This window comes from Rutidosis leptorrhynchoides, chromosome 11 (genome assembly GCF_046630445.1).
Source record: "Rutidosis leptorrhynchoides isolate AG116_Rl617_1_P2 chromosome 11, CSIRO_AGI_Rlap_v1, whole genome shotgun sequence".
NCBI classification, from domain to species: domain Eukaryota; kingdom Viridiplantae; phylum Streptophyta; class Magnoliopsida; order Asterales; family Asteraceae; genus Rutidosis; species Rutidosis leptorrhynchoides.
This window is the reverse complement of record NC_092343.1, coordinates 343,606,388-343,617,392: the sequence shown is the minus strand read 5'-3', so window position 1 is coordinate 343,617,392 and position 11,005 is coordinate 343,606,388.

Below are 11,005 nucleotides of genomic sequence, written 5' to 3'. Positions count from 1 at the left end.
AATTGTAAAAATATTACTTTTTCTATTAATGATAATTATGATCATGATTTTAATATCTATATAATACTAATACGTATGATGATAATAATAATACTAATAGTCATGATACTGATAATTGAGATTAATAATATTTATATTACTAATACTAATGATAATACTGGTAATAATAACAATAATACTATAAATTTTAAAATGATACAAGTCTTAATTTTTAATGATCTAATACTAAACTTTATTATCTTCATACAAATAATAATAATAATCATAATTATAATCATAATAATTATACTAATACTTAAAAACAATACAAAAATAATAATAATATTAGTAATGACAATGTTAATAATAATTATATTTATTATAATAATAATAATAATAATAATAATAACAATAATAACAATAATAAAACTAATAACAATAATGATTATAACCATAATTATAACATTGATGGCTAGTAATAATAATCATAATAATAATAATAATAATAATAATAATAATAATAATAATAATAATAATAATAATTAAAATTAAAAAAAAATAATTGTGTATACCCTTTAAAGCTTTGTGTAAAAAGAATTGCCCACAACGAGGCTCGAACCCGCGACCTCCCGAATACCCGCTAACACTCTAAACCGTTGGGCTGTTGCCCAGTTTTTGATTTATATTTCTCTCATATTAAATATAACCGATTATTACTTTCTGTTATTTTCTCTTCTTCATCCAAACCAATCGACTAGGTAAGTAAAAAAATCATAACAGCTAATTCAAATTTGTTTTAGAATATATAAACGACACAGAATACTCCTTCATGTTTTATTTTAATTGACAGAAAAGAATTTAATTAAAACAATTCCGTTGTGGCTGCAAAGAACACAACATGAACTCAAACATCAAAATTGAATTTTAGGGTGTTTCAGATCTTGATTCCTGAACGAAATAAGTTCTAAATCACTCATAGAATCTTTCTAGAAAATCAATTAAACTTAAAACATCAACACGTGTTTGAATTTCCTCAAGAACAATTCTTTTGACTTTTTAATTTAAAATTTTGACTCCAAAATTCGTAAACAATAGGAAGAATTAACGGCTGGGATTTTTGAGATAGCTTAAATAAAAGATTTCTAAACAAACTCCATTTATAGATTTGGAAGTTTGTTTCGAAATTGTGCTTTTTAAAAAAAAATACTCAAAACAGAGGTGCCGTCTGTTTCTTCTTCATGTTCTTGTACCATTTAATCAGATAAAAGCTTACAGTGTTAGAAATTGATAAAGAGGTTGTGAAGTTAGCTGGATGTGGCCATAACTATGTGTATTCCATTATTTGTATCCCAATTGACAATCGTCTGTTAGCTAATAAAAAAATAAAAAAATAATAATAAAGACTGAAACCTATGTCTAACAGAATTTTGGATTATTCCTTTGTTTGATTTGTGATTCGTACGATTTAGAGACAGCAGGAATCGAGTAAAAAGAAAGAAAATTGGATTGGATGGGGACGTGAAACAGATTCTTGTAATTGAATCTGATTTTTAATTTATATATATATATATATATATATATATATATATATATATATATATATATATATATATATATATATATATATATATATATATATATATATATATATATATATATATATATATATATATATAATATTAATAATTAATAAATATAAATATATTAATAATATTAATAATAATAAATAATAATATTGATAATAATAGCATAATAAATCTGTTAATAATAATTATAATAATAATAATAGTATTTAGAATAATGATACCAATATTTATATTAAAGATTATAATGATATTATTGATGTTAATATAAATAGATTGTTTTATTATTATTTTTTATAATAATAATGATAATATATAATAGTAATAATAATGATTCTTAATGATATTATTTAGTAATAATACTAGTAATATAAATTTACATGTTTAAATTTTTATATCTATATATTATACATTATAATAATATTAATGATGTAAATATTAATAATAAATAATTATAATTATAATAATAAAAATGATAATAATAATATCATTAATAATAATAATGACTGTTAATGATAAGGGTAATAATAATATCTTATAATTATACAAATAATAATTAAGATATAACAAGTTATATGTATCAAATTTCATATTTGTATTTTTTTATATTATAAATAATAATATTAGTAATACAGTTTTTCAATATTAATGAAAATAATAATACTAATATTAATATAACATTTATCTTAACTTGTAATTAAATATATTTATACCATAATTTATTAATTATGTAATACTTAATAATTACATAACATATATATATATATATATATATATATATATATATATATATATATATATATATATATATATATATATATATAAAATAACATACGTTTAATATATGATATTTATATATTTATATATTTTAATGTAATACAATATACATATGATTATTAATTATATAGAAATCATATTCATATATATATTTACTCATTTTAATAACGACTTATTTATTCTTTATATCATTTTACATTTTTAATTTCAATTGATTAAATTATAATTTATTAATTCAAAATGTTGTACTACATATTTAATTACACACAATTGTTCGTGAATCGTCGAGCATAGTCAAAGGTTAATTGATTCTATGGAAACAGTTCCAAAATTTTTGAGATTCAGTTAAATATACATTGCTTATCATGTCGAAACCATATAAGTTCAAGTTTAAAATTTGGTCGAAAATTTCCGGGTCGTCACAGTACCTACCCGTTAAAGAAATTTCGTCCCGAAATTTGAGTGAGGTCATCATGACTAACAATATAAATATTTTCATGACGAATATGAGTTGATAAAATAAAATTTATTACCATATTATAATATGGATAAAATGATTCGATTACTCGAAGTGTATGAGTGAAGCTATCACAAAAGAGTGAGATGAATAAATAGTGTTTCGTCAAATCTTTTGACATAGATATGGTTGATTTCTAGAATTCAGAGGATTTAGGGAAAATCGTTGAGATCTGAAAGATTTGATTCTTTGGTGAATAAAATCTCTTTAGTTAAATGCAATTATCTGCCTTGATTTCTTTATCAGATATTTCACTATAAATTAACTTCTTCCATTCTATTATTTTTATCACTCCTATACTCAATTCTCAAATTCAAAAGATAGTGAAAATGCTTAATTCAGTTCTGATCCTTGTCCTTACCCTAACTATCGCAACAGTCATTCTCCTTTTCCAACTTCCACCGGAGGAATCTGTTTTCTTCTACTTCGCCCTTGGAGTTATAGTGTTTTTAATTCTCCCGTGTATTTATGTTTCGATAAACATTGATATACACGTTTTGTAATTTCCGTGTTGTTATTGGGATTTATATTTTCTCTTATATTTTGGAGCTCTTTGCCTTTTTATTATCTTCTCGACCTCTACTAAAGCGAGTAACGGTCCAGAATTTGTAAGTATGGAGTTTCGAATGAACTTAATGTTCTAACAAAATGAACGTAATAGCTCGATATGATTTTTCTATTTACCAGAATTACTAAGAATAGAGCTATCAAGAATATACTTTCTTGATATGTTCAGAGATTAGGTAGAATGTAAGAGTCGTGTAACATGTCACATGATGACGTTATGGTCTGTGAATCATCACGTTTCATTTAGAAACTCAGCATGACTTACTGTAATATAATCACGTTGATTAAGTGTCATTATATTATACTAACTCATGCTTCAGTTTCCAACACTTCTTCAAAAACATTCATATTTTAAATTCGAATTTTTTTCAGAATTTATAAACTAAAACAGTTTCCTTTCTGATGTAACACTGATATCTTGAAGAGATAAATGATTTCAGATAAGAATAGTTATGAAAATATCTTCAGAAATATCAAGGATATTTATAATGAAAGATACTATAATTTCTTATAATTTCTGATATCGTTGGATGATGATGAAGATTGTCCGTAAAAGTGTAGAGTCAGGAATAAGGTATTCGTTAATGACTTCAGCAGATACTGAATCATTTGGATTCTTTGAAGGCAGATTTATTCTTTGCGATTTATCCACAGCCTCCTTCATGGTTTGCACAATCCGTTTTCCAGTTCCAACACTTCCGAGCTTTGCAACATACAATTCTTTATCATCAAACTTTTGACGGTTAAGGTCGTTTACGGTTGTCTACAGTTTCTGCTGCTTCATTCAGCTTTTTCGACATTCAGAGTATTGATTTGTAGGCTGAGTGCTTTTCAGAATTTCAGAATGAAAGATTATAATTCTAAGAGATAAATGTTATACATATAACTATTGATGTAGATATGCTTTGAGTTTTCAAAGTACTGATTGTTGATTCTTAATAATTGGTATGACAGTTCTCGTTACAAGATACGGATGAGTGTATGATAGGGTTTCAATAAATAAATATAGTGATTTATCAGAGAGATTTAAGCCAAAGAGCAATGAGGTTGCTGGTACATCTGTTGGTAATATAGTGGAATATAAAAAGTTTCTCCGGTAACGATGATGAATAAGGTAATCATATATATCAAGGTTATAATAAGGTTGTTTCGAACAAAAAGTCGAAGTTGACTTGCTGGAGCTGTGACAAAATTGGCTAATTTGAAAAAGATTTTGCAATGTTATTTTTGGTAATAACAATGCCTAAAGAGCTAGCACAGATATGTGTTAAACGTTTACTCAGGTTCCGAGTGTTTTCAGGTGCATAACTATATGCGTCAATCTTTTCTTCCGTAAATGAAGTGCAGTTGATTCATCTTCTCGATTGAGGTGTTTTCAAGAATCATGAAAGGTTTGAACGCAGATTGGAATTGTCAAGATACAATTGAGGTTTAAGATGAAATCAAGTGGCTAACTTGAAGAGTTGTTTAGTTTCATATGTTATAATCAATATTTTAATTCATTTTAATTGTCCAATGTTGGCAGTCCACAGTTAGCAGTCCATAATTAGTAATTCAATAATTCATATGTAGTTTAATATATAACATTCGACTTAATTAATACGTATCGTGACCCATTGTATACATGTCTCAGACTCGATCACAACTCAAAGTATATATATTATTTAAGAATCAACCTCAACCCTGTATAGCGAACTCGAGCATTACAGCATATAGAGTGTCTATGGTTATTCCAAATAATATATATAGATGCGTCGATATGATATGTCAAAACCTTGTATACGTGTCTCGATATTTAAAGTGCGTAAAATAAATAACAGAATTTAAATGATGATAAATAAAATTGCGATAAATAAAATGCGATAAATAAAATGTAATCAGTTAGCTAGGAACAGTTAGCTAGGAACAGTTAGCGTGGATTCTTAACAAAATTTCTCATAGTTAATTTGTTTGTTTCTAACAAAATTTATTTTGTCCAATGTTTTCTTCATTTTGCCATTTGTTGGATTCTGATAGGTCAAAAATCCAAATATGGAATTGAATGAAAATGGTTATTCTGTGGTGAACGGATTCGTATAACTGTGGATGTAAGTAGAATAGTAAATGACTATTGAATCAAATTCGAAGAATGTACAATGTAACTTATTAAAGTGAAATCTAAATATTCCCTGGGTATTACCTACCCGTTAAAATATTCTCACCATTAATAGTTTGTACAAAAGAATTTTTAATTAAAATCTTTATGAAAATATACTTACATATATATTTTCGTCAGATGTAATCATGGATTTATTGAGTTAATATGATATTAAACTCATTTGCTTTTTGGTTTGAGCTAGAATAAGTAATCTTTAAATCTTCTAGAAACAACATATTCTTCACAGAATATTTCTTCAATGAAGTTATGGATCAATACTTCATCGTTCATTGTTGTTAGTACTCCTTGGTATCTATGGTGCGTATGACGTTGATGTTCGAGGTATAGATTATGATGTCGAGATGTGTGATGCGGATGTTGTTGTTGGTGGTACTACTGGTGCTGGCGGTATTGTTGGTGCCGGGGATGTTGTTGAAGCTGGTAAGTTTTGTACCATATTCTCCACATTGATTACTCGAGCGCGGAGCTTGTTGATTTCTTTCATTATTCCGAGATGATTGTCGGTCGAAACGAGTGGATGAATAAGGTTCAGGATTTAGGATATCATATAATCGTTATGGGATATCCTGACAATGAGGGTGAATATAGTGTTTCAGACAGGTTCGCCGGTAAGTGCTTCAGGTTCTTCACCAAGAGGTGAATTCGGTTGGTGGAAGGGATCGCCTTCTTCGCGTCTCCATTGATTAAGTCGACTACGAACCCATCCCCAATTCATCCAGAATTGGTGATGACGGATTTTTTGATCCATTCCAGTTATACTGCTTGTGGAGCTTAGGTGAATATCCATATCGGAATCCGAGGAACATGAACTAGTGGCGAGTTCCATTTCATACGATTGAATAAAGAATTTTCTATATGAACTGATTTTCGGCTATCGGGTGGTATTCTAATTATATATATATATATATATATATATATATATATATATATATATATATATATATATATATATATATATATATATATATATATATATATATATATATAGAACAAAAGATTTCGTAGATTACAGAGGAATTTACGGAATATACTAGGCAAAGTTTACAGTAACAGATACGCTAAGATATGAATTAGCAGATACGCTAAAATATGAATTTTGTCTATACACTATTCATGCAATCAATGCAGTAAGATGTGTCTAGACTAAGAATGATAAGCAAGTTATTCCCTATGAATGATAAGCAGGTAATTTTCGACATGAATTGATAAGCAAAACTTTTGACATGCAGACACGGTCGAAGTCCAGACTCACTAATGCATCTAAGCAACTATTAGTTACACACACTAATGCAAGACCTGGTTCTCTAAGACCACCGCTCTGATACCAACTTTCATGACCCGTCCTAATCCATCTGGACGAAATCCATATCGATTATAAACGATCCACAATAATTGATTTCATTGCGAGGTACTTGACATCTATATCATACATTTTACAAACATTGCATTCGTTTTTAAAAGACAAACTTTCATTACATCGAAAGTTGACGGCATGCATATCATTTCATAATATATCCAACTATAATTGACCTAGTAATAATCTTGATAAACTCAACGACTCGAATGCAATGTCTTTTGAAATATGTCATGAATGACTCCAAGTAATATCTTTAATATGAGAAAATGCACAGCGGAAGATTTCTTTAATACCTGAGAATAAACATGCTTTAAAGTGTCAACCAAAAGGTTGGTGAGTTCATTAGTTTTCGTAATCAATCATTTCCATAATTTAATAGACTACAAGATTTTCATTTCCATTTCTTATAAACATAATCTCATATCAGGCATTTCGCACGGCATAGAGATAAAAATCATTCATATGGTGAACGCTTGATAACCGAACTAACAGGATGCATATAGAATATCCCCATCATTCCGGGACTCTCATCGAACACGATAATGGAAGTACTAAAGCATTCTTAATCTGAATGGGGCATGTCAAGGTCCATAGATCTATCTTTAGGATTCGCGTCAATTAGGGGTCATTTCCCTAATTCTTAGGCTACCAAGCTAAAAAGGGGCATATTCGATTCGATAATCCAACCATAGAATGTAGTTTTGATTACTTGTGTCTATTTCTTAAAACATTTATAAAAGCAGCGCACGTATTCTCAGTCCCAAAAATATATTGCAAAAGCATTTAAAAAGGGAGTAAATGAAACTCACTATACTGTATTTTGTAGTAAAAATACATATGACGATATTGAACAACTGAACAATGCAGGGCTGGCCTCGAATTTACGAACCTATATCATTTGTATATTTATTAATACAGATTATTGTAATCGAATAAGTTGATATATAGTTAATCTTATTAATTGTATCATTTTTATATTTATATATATATATATATATATATATATATATATATATATATATATATATATATATATATATATATATATATATGTCACTTATATTCTTTTTGTATATGAAAATATTGATTATGTTATAAGTATTAAATATATATATATATATATATATATATATATATATATATATATATATATATATATATATATATATATATATATATATATATATATATATATCATTTGTTTGTTAAAAGTAGTAATTATAATGATACTAAGTCATATTAATATTATATATATATATATATATATATATATATATATATATATATATATATATATATATATATATATATATATATATATATATATATACATACATATACATATACATTTGTTTGTTAAAAATAGTAATTATAATGATACTAAGTCATATTAATATTAGTGAAAATGATAATAATTATAGTAATTAATATCACTGACAAAAATAATAATGTTAATAATAACTATATTAATGATAATAATAGTGATATTAATAATAATAATTGTAAAAATATTACTTTTTCTGTTAATGATTATTATGACAATGATTTTAATATCTATATAATACTAATACTTATGATGATAATAATAATACTAATAGTCATGATACTGATAATTGATAATAATAATATTTATATTACTAATACTAATTATAATACTGGTAATAATAACAATAAAACTATAAATTTTAAAATGATACAAGTCTTAAGTTTTAATGATCTAATACTAAACTTTATTATCTTCATACAAATAATAATAATGATAATCATAGTTATAATCATAATAATTTTACTAATACTTAAAAACAATACAAAAATAATAATAATATTAGTAATGACAATGTTAATAATAATTATATTTATGATAATAATAATAATAATAATAATAATGATAATAATAATAATAATAATAATAATAATAATAATAATAATAATAATAGCAATAATAACACTAATAACAATAATGATTATAACCATAATTATAACATTGATAGCTAGTAATAATAATCATAATCATAATAATAATAATAATAATAATAATAATAATAATAATAATAATAATAATAATAAATAGATTATAACGACGATAATAATGACGATAATAATAATCATTTTTAATAATAATACAAAAATTCAATTGACTATAACTTCTAAACCGTTCATCGAAACCATTCGATATCTAGATGAAAAGTTCTCAAATTTTCGCTAGCTTTCCAACGACATGCATATCATATACCTTATCTTAATAGCATATGTATTTAATTCAAGATTCGACATAACCTATCTAATGACAATAACGAACTTATAAGCATGCATAATCCTATATATATACTCGAGCACTAGTCAGGGATACACTAATAATATATAAAAGTTAAGTTATGAGTGCTCACGTATCAATATTGAGATTCAATATTGCAGGAAAAGTACGTAGACGCAACGGAGATGATAAACACTAGTTTGACTCACGAGCAATACTCCCGAACCATACCCATAACCTCTATAGCTATAACCCATAATTTCCTTAGCTCTATCCAGCTCGAAAAACAATTTTGAAATCACTCGGACAGCACTCCGTCGTAATATTTTATGTATACTGATAATATCTTGAAATAATACGGAGTAAATATATATATGTAAATCGATTGAGAGTGTTTAGAGAAAATATTTTCAAGTTTCTATGAAATAATGAAACCTATTGAATTCTATTTATAATAGATTTTTGAATTATTAAAGTGGATTATTAAAGTATGAATTATTAAAGTATGAATTATTAAAGTAAATTATTAAAGTGTGAATTATTAAAGTATGAATTATTAAAGTGAATTATTAAAGTATGAATTATTAAAGTGAATTATTAAAGTTAAGGTAAAGCAAAAATAAATTAAAGGTAAAGTTTAAGTATAGTAAAAGTATAAAACTATGTACGTATAATACGCGTATAAATATATATAATATTAATTTAAATCATTATATATATTTAATAAAATAAAATATAAATATCTTTATCTTTATCATACTGGTTAAGTAATGAGTTGTTAATAGTAGTTCTAGATATTTATAAAAGTTATATACATTTTAATAATAAAGTTCTTTTTAAACTGAAAACGTTTTTGTACGTTTGAAACTAAATCAAATAAATATGATAATTTTGTTTTCCAAAACTAAATATATTTAAGAATCATTTTGTTTAAAGGTTAAAATAATGGAAATCGTTATATCATAAAACGTTTTAGAAAAGTAAAATCATATATATTCATAATAGGTTTCATGTTTTTAAATTACAGTCTGTTGGTGAAGCATGCGATAAAGTTCAAAGGTTAAATAAACGTATGAAATCATCTTAATGAAAAATATCGAGTTACTTAACTTGTCGATATCCAACATCTAAGTTATTTATACTCCACGTTCTTACTCCACGTTCTTACTTATAAATCACTTTAGCATTTTCCGAATGTTATCAAAAAGAATAGATTTCTTAATTCACAGTGGACCTCATAACATAGACCCGTAATCATATCACAATGCATCTGATAAATCAATCATTTGATATTATCTTCTTATTCCATCTATAAACATATTGAAACAAATACGTTCATGTAAAGTATTATACGTTTAATACTTTATTAATATTTTCAAGTTATAATATATATATATATATATATATATATATATATATATATATATATATATATATATATATATACATATTTATTTATATATAACAGTTCGTGAATCGTCGGAATTTGGTCGAGGTTATAATGAATGTATGAACACAATTTAAAATTCTTGAAATTTAACTTAACAAACTTTGCTTATCGTGTCAGAATAATATAAAGATAAAGTTTAAATTTGGTTGGAAATTTCCGGGTTGTCACAGTACCTACCCGTTAAAGAAATTTCGTCCCGAAATTTGAATGGGATGGTCATGGCTGACAATAAGTATGTTTTCATGACGTATACGAGTTGAAAATTAGAGTTTTATTATCATCAAGTAATATAGATAAAGCAATTTGATTTTTTGTGAAGAGTACGAGTGAAGTTATCACAAAAGAATGAAATGAGTAAATGCA